At 40.5% G+C, this 12,761-nt stretch overlaps 1 protein-coding gene across 13 annotated transcripts in view; it reads right to left on the bottom strand.

Annotated features, from left to right (window-relative positions):
- The window catches only part of prdm16 (PR domain containing 16), a 180,523-nt gene that overhangs the window by 87,947 nt on the left and 79,815 nt on the right, over window positions 1-12,761 (bottom strand). For 2 of the 13 annotated variants that reach the window (XM_083554729.1, XM_083554730.1), the window contains exon 1: window positions 2,789-2,844. The exons of 9 other annotated variants lie outside the window; for them this stretch is intronic. The gene's annotated coding sequence lies outside the window, so the exon portion shown is untranslated. Of the gene's footprint in view, window positions 1-2,788; window positions 2,845-12,761 lie in introns of those variants that run through there. 2 more of the 13 variants (XM_083554733.1, XM_083554734.1) reach the window with 1 other exon arrangement.

The following is a 12,761-nucleotide window of genomic DNA, read 5'->3' as shown; positions in this document are numbered from 1 at the left end:
TTTAGTCAAATCTTACAGACAGGTACTAAGAGAGAAAGACAGAGAGTGAGAATATGAGTGTATGAGTGTGTGAATGTGAGTGTGTGTGTGGGTATGCGTACATACTTGACCAACACCCAGCTTGTCCAATGACTTCAATCAGAGAGCGATGGCCATATGTGTGGGTGCATGTCAGGTAAATAAATAAAGTATTAATTAGACGGTTGGAAAGTATGATTCCCCACAAGCGTCACCATGATTTATGGCATGTCAGAATCATTTTAGAGTGACTCCTCTGACTCGTTTCTTATTTTTTTGTTTTGTTTTCTTTCCCTTCCCTTACTTTTTGTGACGGGCCAATTTGGGACATCGATCCTCCAGTCGGGAATTGCGCCGCTTCTTTCTGAACAGGCGTAACACGCACAATTGGAGCTCTAAGAAGCACCTCGCTACGTTTGTATACACAAGCGTCTTATGTAAATGAAAAAGCCGCGAGGTGCTCCGATTAGCATGTCACGCTGACAGTGCTTAAGAGTGTCCGAAAACAGAGGTGCTATGGTGGAGAAGTTTGAAAATAAATACAAGGGCGAATGATTCAGACCCAAATGGCTGGACCTAATTATCACCAATGTATGTGTATGTAAGAAAAAGAGAAAGAGAGCGAAAGGGAAAAAGAGAGAGAGAGAAAGTAAATGTGTATGAAGGGAAAGAAAATCAGTTATTAACATTATAAGCACACCTTCATTTCCTTCAACTCTACTCATAGTGACACACAGTGAAGACAGACAGACAAAAGAAAACAACCTCACCCCACACACACATCCACACAAACCAGCCAAGCTTTTCCAACCCAGCCATCCAGCTGTCTTAATAGACACACAATGGGCAAAGAAAACACCTCCTTTCGTTTTACTTAATAGGTTTTCTTAATAATAACTTTCCCCCTGTAAACTACCCTAAGTGATGGGGTGAGTGTTGAAGGAAAAGACAGCCTCAGTCAGGACCACATGACAACGCTGCCTTGTCACGGCTTCATTTCATTGTAATTGCAATTAAAGAAGAGCTTTGAATGGGCCTGACAGAGAGCTGTTAAAGCCGGACGTCAGAGCTAAGCAGTAAAGCGAGGCCCATTTTTTGTAAGGGATTTTGCAGCGGGGAAATTTCGGCGAACTTTGCCAAAAACAATTCTCCTCAAGTTTGGATAATATGAGGCAATATAGCAGTGCGGCCAATAGATGGTTATGGATGTCAAAAGCCGCAAGTTTCCAAAAAGAAACACCAGAAAACAAACCTCAATGCCTTTTGAACTGGCTGAGTGGCATCTCTTTGGCTCGAACAACCACACGAAGAAAAGCCACAAATTGAAAGTTGTGCTTTGCAGTTATTGCGAATATTCTCTTGTTTTGGCGAGGCGCGCAGGGTTCAGATATGTGGACGCAGGCGCATTATTGATCTCCTGACACATAGATTAGTGAGGAGGAAACTGTCGCTCAGTCCAAAGTGGACAAAAAGAAACGTAAAAAGCGTCCAGGAACCGGCATCCCATCAGGGCTAAATGTAAACCCTGTTTCTCATGGTTATAAATATACATATATCAAAATACACACAGAGGTAAAGGCCAAGCTTGCTACATGAACAGCTTGCACATGAGACTGCAAAAGCAAGGCAAGGCAAAGACAAAGCATATGTAAGGATCTTGCAATAAGAGAACAGGAAAAACCTGACATTTCAATTAAAAGACAAGCGAACAATAAAAAAAACGAAATGACAAACACTGGGAAAATGTAGAGGAGTGGTATAAAAAAAAAACTTGGTTTTCAGCAAGTACCCAGCTGCCGTGGGTTCTGTGAATGATGGACTTGAGCAGCCATGTTTGTAGACCACGGTGTGTTTTGGGAAATGGAGTTGGTGGTCCTGATAGACTGTAGGTAAGACGGACTTGAGCAGCCATGTTGGTAGACCACGGTGTGTTTTGGGAAATGGAGTTGGTGGTCCTGATAGACTGTAGGTAAGACTACATTGAGTGCAAATGATTTCACCCCTTTTAGATGAGGCATATGTTGCAGGAGACATTGAAGGACCTGTGCACAGGAGTCTCCAGAGAAAGAAAGTATTGCAGATGCAGACAACAAGCAACAAATCTTCCCAGCATTTCTCTAAGATCACAGAACACAGATGGGTGTTAAAGAGCACATATAGCATTAGCAGCAAATTTGAAGTTGCTGAAAACCTTCTCCACTCATCCCTCATAATGTTACATGTGACAGAGCTGAGAGGTGCCCAATGGGTGATATAGTTTTTTTCCATGAAACCTGTGGGAAATCGAACCTCACCCAGGAAAGCCCAAGAAGATTAAATGCTGTGCTCTGATGGTGACCAGGATGAGATGATGTGGTGCCTCAACAGATCAGTCATCCTTCAATGGCATGGATCCACCAAGGTTGAGGTAGCGGCAAGAGGAAAGAAGGCATGTCAAGGAGGCTTGAATAATAACAGTTCCTGCAGCTCTGGAATCTATTACTGCTGTCAAAACAGCATAAACAACATCCGAGTGATATCCGGTGAACAGGTCACATTAGGATTTAACCCCACCTTCGTGCCCGTATTCAGCCTTAGATCACTTAAACTGTGAGGAGATTCATGAGCAAGCTTGTTAGACTAAAACACCCCTTCATGGCTCGTGAAATACTCAGAACTCTGGAGAAAGGATCCTTTACACAGCAAGGCAACACAGGTGGATGATTCACATAAGAAAGCTTGGGTTGGAAAATGAAGACAAAAATAGTAGAGTTCGGAATAGGATACTCACCTGGCATCGCGATCAGCTAGATGCTGCTGTAATTGTTTGAATCGAGTGCAGTTTAAACATTAAAAATAAAAGTCAAGGGAGAGACATCAAATCAAAGGCGTGGCTTATATGATGAGCAAACTGGAAAAACTAGGCACACCAAAGAGGTAAATAGAAAGATAACAAACAGTCGTAAACTTGAATGACAGAGGCAAAAAAGCTTTGGTAAAAAATGAGGAGTGAAAACACAAACAATGTAGTCAGTGTGTGTGTGTGTGTGTGTGTGTGTGTGTGTGTTTGTGTGTGTGTGTGTGTGTGTGTGTGTGTGTGTGTGTGTGTGTGTGTGAGATCAAAAGTTGTATGAGTCTGAGCAAATTGTTTGAATATTTTAAAAAATGGTAGCCATGTTTGTAGTCCATACTGTGTTCTGGGTAGTATATATATATATATATATATATATATATATATATATATATATATATATATATATATATATATATATATATATATATATATATATATACAGTGAGGAAAATAAGTATTTGAACACCCTAATATTTTGCAAGTTCTCCCACTTAGAAATCATGGAGGGGTCTAAAATTGTCATCGTAGGTGCATGTCCACTGTGAGAGACATAATCTAAAAAAAAAAATCCAGAAATCACAATGTATGATTTTTTAACTATTTATTTGTATGATACAGCTGCAAATAAGTATTTGAACACCTGAGAAAGTCAATGTTAATATTTGGTACAGTAGCCTTTGTTTGCAATTACAGAGGTCAAACGTTTCCTGTAGTTTTTCACCAGGTTTGCACACACTGCAGGAGGGATTTTGGCCCACTCCTCCACACAGATCTTCTCTAGATCAGTCAGGTTTCTGGCCTGTCGCAAAGAAACACGGAGTTTAAGCTCCCTCCAAAGATTCTCTATTGGGTTTAGGTCTGGAGACTGGCTAGGCCACGCCAGAACCTTGATATGCTTCTTACACAGCCACGACCCATCTTCAATGTTCTAAATGAGGGAAGGAGGTTGCTCCCCAAAATCTCGCAATACATGGCCCCGGTCATCCTCTCCTTAATACAGTGCAGTCGCCCTGTCCAATGTGCAGAAAAACACCACCAAAGCATGATGCTACCACCCCCATGCTTCACAGTAGGGATGGTGTTCTTGGGATGGTACTCATCATTCTTCTTCCTCCAAACATGTTTAGTGGAATTATGACCCAAAAGTTCTATTTTGGTCTCATCTGACCACATGACTTTCTCCCATGACTCCTCTGGATCATCCAAATGGTCATTGGCAAACTTATGACGTGCCTGGACATGTGCTGGTTTAAGCAGGGGAACCTTCCGTGCCATGCATGATTTCAAACCATGACGTCTTAGTGTATTACCAACAGTAACCTTGGAAACGGTGGTTTCCAACAGTAACCTTTTCAGGTCATTGACCAGCTCCTCCCGTGTAGTTCTGGGCTGATTTATCACCTTTCTTAGGATCATTGAGACCCCACGAGGTGAGATCTTGCATGGAGCCCCAGTCCGAGGGAGATTGACAGTCATGTTTAGCTTCTTCCATTTTCTAATGATTGCTCCAACAGTGGACCTTTTTTCACCAAGCTGCTTGGCAATTTCCCCGTAGCCCTTTCCAGCCTTGTGGAGGTGTACAATTTTGTCTCTAGTGTCTTTGGACAGCTCTTTGGTCTTGGCCATGTTAGTAGTTGGATTCTTACTGATTGTATGGGGTGGACAGGTGTCTTTATGCAGCTAACGACCTCAAACAGGTGCATCTAATTTAGGATAATAAATGTAGTGGAGGTGGACATTTTAAAGGCAGACTAACAGGTCTTTGAGGATCAGAATTCTAGCTGATAGACAGGTGTTCAAATACTTATTTGCAGCTGTATCATACAAATAAATAGTTTAAAAATCATATATTGTGATTTTATGGATTTTTTTTTTAGATTATGTCTCTCACAGTGGACATGCACCTACGATGATAATTTCAGACCCCTCCATGATTTCTAAGTGGGAGAACTTGCAAAATAGCAGGGTGTTCAAATACTTATTTTCCTCACTGTATATACTACCCAGAACACAGTAATATATCATGTAATATATCCTCAGTGTTGTAAAGTTATTGTACTGTGTCATTACAGTACTCAAGTAAATTTTAGCCTACTTTCTAGTTTTACCAATAACAAAGATATAAGCAACTTTAACTCCTTACTCAACTACATTCATGATTCAACAGATGTAATTTTTACTCCATTATATTTTTATTGACTGTTACCAACTACATTTTACACAACAGTTTTATCTGCATCAGAGGCGATATTTACGTTCATTTCCTTTTAATAGTTCTTTGTGACAAGGTGCGGTAATTTTATTTGCTAATTTGTTGAAGATATTTTTATTCAAGATCACTTTACAACATTGTCTTATTTTTTTTTGGCCGACTTGCTTGATCTTTGTTTAATTCTGGCATGATGAAGAGGCTGTTGTGTTGATCTTTGTTTAACGCAGTGTTGAGGTGTACACTTCGATTTGTATTTTAGGAAACCTCACGTATCTTGGTGTCGAGGACTAGTGCAGCTTTCAGTCAGTAGGAGTCAAATACTCAATCACTGTTGAAAATAGATACTCTAAAGCTTTTACTCCAGTCATATTGGAATTATCTTCCCGTGGGCTCACCACCTGCAGGAGGGACCGTAAGGGACGGTGCTGTGAGGATTGGGCAGCAGTCGAAGGCAGGGGCCTGCTTAGACTGCTGCCCCCGCGACCCGAATTACGGATAAGCGGGAGGAAATGAATGAATGAATGAATGAATATTGGAATTATTATTTTTTTACTTGTAATTGAATAAGTTTTGCTATAAGCTATTTATACTTTTACTAGTATGATTTTCAGGTACTCTTTACTCCTCAGGGATTCCTACACTGTAGCAGCATTAATGTGCGCATGTCTGTGTTTGGATTGTGTTTTTTCTAGAGTAAAAGTGCCACAGCTAATCTTTTACATCTAAAGTCATTGGTCTTCAAAATAGGGCGAGCAAGGTAATTCAGGGATTTTACCTCAAGATACCGACAGGGATGCAGGGAGCTGCTCTCACCGTGGAACAAAATTTCAACAAAGAGCCTACACATAAAAGTAAGAGCACCGAAAAAGTTCAGCAGTAAATACCAGGAAACCAGCGACAATCTGATATATTCGTGATGACTTTATTAAGTTGAGGGCTTGCAGCATTTGAGGGCCAAGGCAAACATCAAGGGAGTACTGATAGTGAACACTCCACCGTGGGCAATTAAATATAATCGCTCCCAGCTTAGCATTGTTTGATTCCCTATTATATTCTTATCAACATCTCCTGTCCTGTCAGGGAGTGTGAGAAAGACGTGGCGGGCGGCGAAACGGATGGCTAAAGGAATGCTGAACTCCTATTGTGTGAGCACAAAGGAGAGAGGAGCGACGGCTTCGGCAAGCAAGTTTGTTTAACGCTTATCACCATGAGTAAAGCTAACAGCGGCCCTTGCTTTCGGTCAGGATGAGGTGGGTGTGTTAGAAAGCAAAAAATACTCAAAATGATTTGAGAGACAAACACTTCAAGAATTACTTCAAGGTCAGGACACACAGCTACAATTCATGCACAGTTGGCAGTATAACATAGTATTGGTGGTTTGTATAGTGTCTATAATGCTACAAAACATTTTTTTTACCACAAAACAACCACCGTTTGAGTCATAAGTTAAAATGAAAGACACATTATATAAAAAAAAGTTGAAATGCTAATAATAATCTCATTATTTGAAAAGCTAAAAAGAAAATTACACTCAATCATGTGCACTAACAAATGCTAACTTAGCGACTACCCATGGAGCAAGACTCCGCTTTATGGACCACTGTCTAAAAAGAAATCGACATCACTGTTAATAATAATGAGTTGCCTCAAATTTATTAAGAGCCATATCCCTATTCATGGTATGATCATCCATCATTTTTAGTTCACCATGCCCTTTTAGGACTCTGGCATTTATATTGGCAGAGCAATACAGATAAATCAAGGTGGGGAGTGTGTTTATTGATAAACCATTTAGGAGGATGATCCGTAATAATCATACATGAAGGCTAGACAGGATAGCACATGCTGCTAGCAGTGACTCTCTGACAGCTATTGCATAAATTGACATAACTGATTTTTCAAGGGGTATGTGAGATCACCAAAATGGTATAAGAATAGTATATGAATAGTAGATGCACATGTTCTTTTTTTCAACATCCCGGATGTTCTGTTATATTCTGTAGTGTGCTTGTGGAGGTTTGTGTTTATTCAGCCACTAGGAAATCAGGTACTGATGTAGTTAAGGTGAGGAGGCCTGGGGTGCAGTCAATGTTCCAATTTATCCCAAAGGCATTCAATAGGGTTGAGGTCAGAACTCTATAAAAAGTCACTCATGATCTTCCACGCCAACCCATGTAAAGCATATGTTCGTGGAGACGGCTGTATGCGCAGGGGCATTGTTGTGCTCGGAACAGGTTTGGTTCTTCCAAAGATATCCAAAGACATCCTATACAATCGTGTGCCTCTGACAGTTTGGAAAAGGGCCACATATGACTGGAAAAGTCAGGTCTGGGTCATAGTTTAGGTAAAGGGGAAATTTTAATGCTGCAGTATTTCCAAAGACATCCCATATATTTTGGATAAGAACCACATGTGGCTGAAAAGTGTCCCAATACTTATGTTTAAATAGTGTCCAAATGAGACCTAAAGCGTTTTTTGAAGGAGGGTCCAGTGTTAACGCTTTGCCACACAACAGTCAGAGGTAAAGCTGTAGTTTTTTTCGTTCTTAAAACAAGTAATTGTTAAAGAAGGCAGAATGTATTCGAGAAATAAAACACATCAGGATGTAACAGTAACTGTGTTTTATCACTTAATAATAAACACTGATAGGATCGTTAAAAAGTGTCAGATTTACTTGCAACTCTGGAGAATCGCTGGAGATCGTTTCTGTTTTTAAGCCGGGGGCTTTTCATTATCTGAATACATTTATTAATACACTCTCCTGCGCGATGATTGACTGTTTGAAACCTGATACTGCTTTATCAATATCTGCGTTTCTGCGTCACGTTCGCCGCGAGCCCAGCAATGTTTCAACTTGAGGACGGAAGTGCTCCGATGTCTACAGAAGATCAATAGAAGCTTTTAATTCAGGGGCCAGGATCTCGCTTTTATGCAAATTCAAAGACACAGAAGCATTTTTCCGAGATGAGATTATTTGACATTTGGAGATTGCAAGCTGAAAGAAGAGAGAGAAGACATAGAAATGGAAGACTGTCATTTTTATAATGTAATAACTAAATCTGTTTTTATTTAATGTTTTTAGTTTTTCCCCATTAATGGTTGTCAGCAATTTGTTTATCCAGAAAGTTAAACCACCTGTTATGAGGAGGCACGCTTTACGTCTTTTTGGGCAGACTTCAATCTCTTCACCTCAAGAAAGTCTTGGCATATTAAAGGAATATCAGGAGGGAGGAAATGTTCAGGAGGAGTTACTCCGGCATCCGGACTGCGGCTTTTGCAAATATCGGCGCTGAGGGCAGACTGAGACCAGCCAAACATGAAAAGTGAAAAGTCTCTCTCTCTCTCTCTCTCTCTCTCTCTCTCTCTCTCTCTATATATATATATATATATATATATATATATATATATATATATATATATATATATATATATATATATATATATATATGAGCTTAAGTAACACAAATATTGGATTTGATACTCAGACTGGGGTTGAGGCAGAGGTCAATCACAGAGGAGATCTTTTTTCACCGGAAATAAATGAATACATCATCTGATTATGAGAGAACTAGTTTTTTGGTATGAGAAAACAAATCCAGATGCATGTTCAAAGTGAATTGTAAACGTAAAGTTCTGGTTTATTGGGGGGCTGATTGTACAATGATGGAAACAAAAAAATTGGGCAAGACAAATGTGTTTGTCGCCAAGACGTATATAAGAAAGAAAATGAGGGTGCAGGGGATCTTTATATCTGTCTCATCGGATGGAAAAGAATAATCGCAGCACTTATTCAGCCAAGCAAAACACAGAGTTCACCAGTGCTCATGAGCCAGCCTTTTGTATCCGAATACATACACACACATACATACTCACATATTTCTCTTGAGCACTCTTCAGGACTCTCCTTTGTTAAACCCATACAGTTAAACGGTTTTATTCATTGCAACTGCTGGTGGGTCATATAGTATTAAAATGCAAATGGAAGCCAGAAGACGGTTAATCTTTTTACAACTATGTAACAACAACTGACATAAATATTGCAATAGAATCGTCCATGGGCCAAACCCCAGGATGGAAACTATCATGCCAGATAAAATAAAAAAAAAGTCATACATCTGAGCTGCAGTTTTGGCTTCCCTATAACATATATAAGCAAAATATAATAAGATGTTTCAGTGGCTGTAAGTTTTCATTTCCAGCAACTGGATTTATACTTACATGAACAATCCTTTGCTGAAGATAGAGTGATAATTTGTGCTTAAGTCTGGATTTTTAAACCTTTTTACTCTATTTCTAGTGATTAACAATTCACAGGCCTTTTTTTTTCGAATGTGGTTTCTTCCTCTGAAAGAAATAACGGTGAAAACTGGATGAAGAAGGATTTATCGCGTGAGGGTGAGGGTTTCGACAAAGCTGTAGATGTCTGAGAATGTGAGTGTTTTCATGTGTTTCACTGACAGCGGGGTGGTGCTTTATCCTATCATTTACACTCTCATCTTCAGCATGATGACAGCGAAGCTCCACACTTGTTACCATGCTGACAGAAGGAGTACAATGGCCTTGTTAGACACACACACACACACACACACACACACACACACACACACACACACACACACACACACACACACACACACACTCACACACACACACACACACACACACACACACACACACACACACACACACACACACACACACACACTCACACACACACACACACACACACACACATGAACCCCATCACTGAGTGAGTTATGTCAAATGGACTCTTCAACTTTTGGCATAAAAGAAAAAAAAATCTCTAAAAGCTGTTGTTGTTTTTTTTGCTAAAGAAAAAGACTAATGTTGTAAAATAAAAAAAAAGCTAAATAAATGAAAAGTAACGCAATGCAAAAGAAAAATGTAATTGTTCACGTGCCCATCAGTTTAAGCCGAATGGAAAACAATCACGGCTGATGATAACTGGAACAGGGCTTCGTTGAGTAAATCCACCAACAACAACATCTGTAATGGTTCTAATGGCGAATTAAGCGTTCGCGACGTTTCAGCTCCGCGGTCGTGCTGACAACAGAAAACACACTCTTGTGTGCGTGAAATGAACTGTAGCTGGAAAACCGTTTGCCCTCCCGGCTTGAGACGCGTCCAGATCAGATTAGTTCCCCGCATTGACCACTAAAAAATTCAAAGAGTGAAATTGAAAGCTGTAGCCAAGAGATACCGCCAGGTGATACAAAGTACGGATCACAAACAGGATATTTCCTCCACTTGTACGGCTGATGAGGGCCAAAGTTCAGAGAGTTTTATGTTTTATTTATCCGGCTGCCAGTGATTTCCACGGCGGTGGCGGCAAACGCTTCTGTCATTAATGATTGAAGAGAATTCGCTAGAAACGGTAGATTTTCACGATGTAGGATGTTCGAGGATGACCAAAAATCGAAAAAAAAACCTAAAATATTAGTTTAGCTGTCCGATTACTTTAGTTACACTTTAGACTCTTTCAACAAGCCATTCCTTCACTTAGAAGCCTGTTAACTACTGCTGGGTTCAATGCATAAATAAACATTTCTGAAGATTCGCAAGCTTTTGAGGACAGACACGATTTTTTTTTTTTGTTCTCCCATGCAAACACAGATGCTCCTGTATTAATGGTAATGATGGATGGCTGTGTTCCGAATACTGTAGAAAAAACAGAGTACACAGTGAATTTCAGGCTTTAAAAAAGTTTTAAAGAGGACACAGGGGAAAATATATCTCCGTTAATCTGCAGTTGCAGTGCTTCCATGCCATGGGAGTATTTGTTTCAGGAGAAAAAAAAAAAAGTTTCTGGATTTTTTCCTAGTGAAATTTTGCAATATGGTCCTAAGAGTATGACCAGAGAGAAAATGGGCTCGACTCCATCAAAACATGATAGGAAAATGTCTTCTCGGCACATTGTTGCAGAGAACACACTCGCTCTGTTTACCTTTCAATTGATTCATGGCCGTGAAATGCTTGATTTACTGTCATCGAAAATGATCGCCTCGAAACAGCGTGTCAGTGAACTCCCTGAAGAAGTGGCACTCAATTCATTATTCCAGGCATCTCTGCCCATTGATTTTTCTCTATATGTCTGTGTGGAAACGTAGTGCAGCTATGATGGGATTGATCTATTCGTTGTAACCTTTTTGTCCCTCTTCGCTCACCGTATTTTTCGGCCCAACTCTCCCACAGAAGACAAGAGGCCTCTATTTATTTCTGCTCTCTGGAGATAGCAGCATTTATCACTGAAGCTGCCTGTCCCCAAGTCCACAAGATCAACCCATCACCAGCACAATAAACGTCAGCGAGCGATGATTGATGCAGCTAATGAAATTGATTAGCCTGGCCCAGCACATTGCACTCCCATGATTCACAGCACTCTGTTTACTCTTAAACTGCAAAGATTAGGTGAAAGATGAGCTGTTCAAGGCCTAGCATGGACTCAAGGGAACATCTCTGGACACTGTTTATGGCTGACCTTAATTATCATTTTATTTACACTAATGACTCAGGGCAATGGGGAACATTCCAGGTTTTCCAACATGCACCCATATCCTGCTACCCTAGGTAATTCTGATGTACACATGTGGCCACAACACATCATGAGCATGAGCCCCAAATCACAGCAATAAAAGCCAGACAGACGAGAGTCAATCTTATCAGCCTGGACTTTGTAGGTGGGCTTCTGCAAGATGGTGGTGTTTGGATCAAGACCAAGCCTAAGCCTTTGTCTTTAAATGTGGTATCTCAGAGGGCATCGTTGACTTTGGATCGGCGCTGACGTTGACTTTTGATCGCCGAGACGTTAAAGGAGATCAGTAAATCTCCCCTAAATGACTTTATAAATAATTCCGGGATGACAGGTGCTGTCTGCAAACGTGCCTGCAGATGAACTTCGGCTCATCACAAATGACTTTATTAGCCAGCAGATAACGCTTTACAGCAGTGTCAGCTGCCAGGGCCCCAAAAGCACCAAGCCGGGATGTTTGATGTGGTGCATTTTTATCCACTGTTATCATAAAGAGCCATCAGACGAATACTAAGAATGGCCATCCAGGTAAAGGTCATCATCATTGTCAACGTTATTAGTATTACTGCTTCTGTCTAGTCAAGTGAGTAAGCATGTTCAAGTTTCCATTGTTTGTGTTTTTTTTTTCTGACTACAGAGCACAGAAACACTGTGGCCTTATGAATCTGATGCACCCTGGAGGCCATAGTTACTTTGATGGATGCAAAAAGTCTTGACTTGAACTTTCCGTCAGCCATGCAAGTCGGGCGATCATTAGGCAAACTGTTTACAAAAGGAACTCAGAACGTATTTTTCCTTTTGCTGTTTTTACATTAAATGCACATGATCTGATCGCAGAAGAGGGTGAGAAGTGAAAATGAGTGAAACGAGGAGGAAAAAGCGAAAGTTTTGCATGGCGTTCACATCATGTTTCTTCAGTGTCGCGGCGGTGTAATGGATGTGGCTGGGCGCTGAGATGCAAAACGCTTGTGGCGCTGAGTGAGAACTCATCCGTACCTCTGTTGCAAAAAAACACAAATCTGGCTTTATCCGCCCTGCAGCTGTAAGTTAAGCAATGATGACGTGCCCCTCTGGCTAACATTTATCTTCAGAACACGAGTTTTAAACTAAAAGAGGCTTTCCCCAAAGGCAACAAGAGACGAGTGAAA

The sequence above is a fragment of the Silurus aristotelis genome (genome assembly GCF_946808225.1).
Source record: "Silurus aristotelis genome assembly, chromosome: 11".
Classification (NCBI taxonomy): Eukaryota; Metazoa; Chordata; class Actinopteri; order Siluriformes; family Siluridae; genus Silurus; species Silurus aristotelis.
Note: the sequence above shows the minus strand (reverse complement) of the source record. Positions and strands in the feature narration are given on the sequence as shown.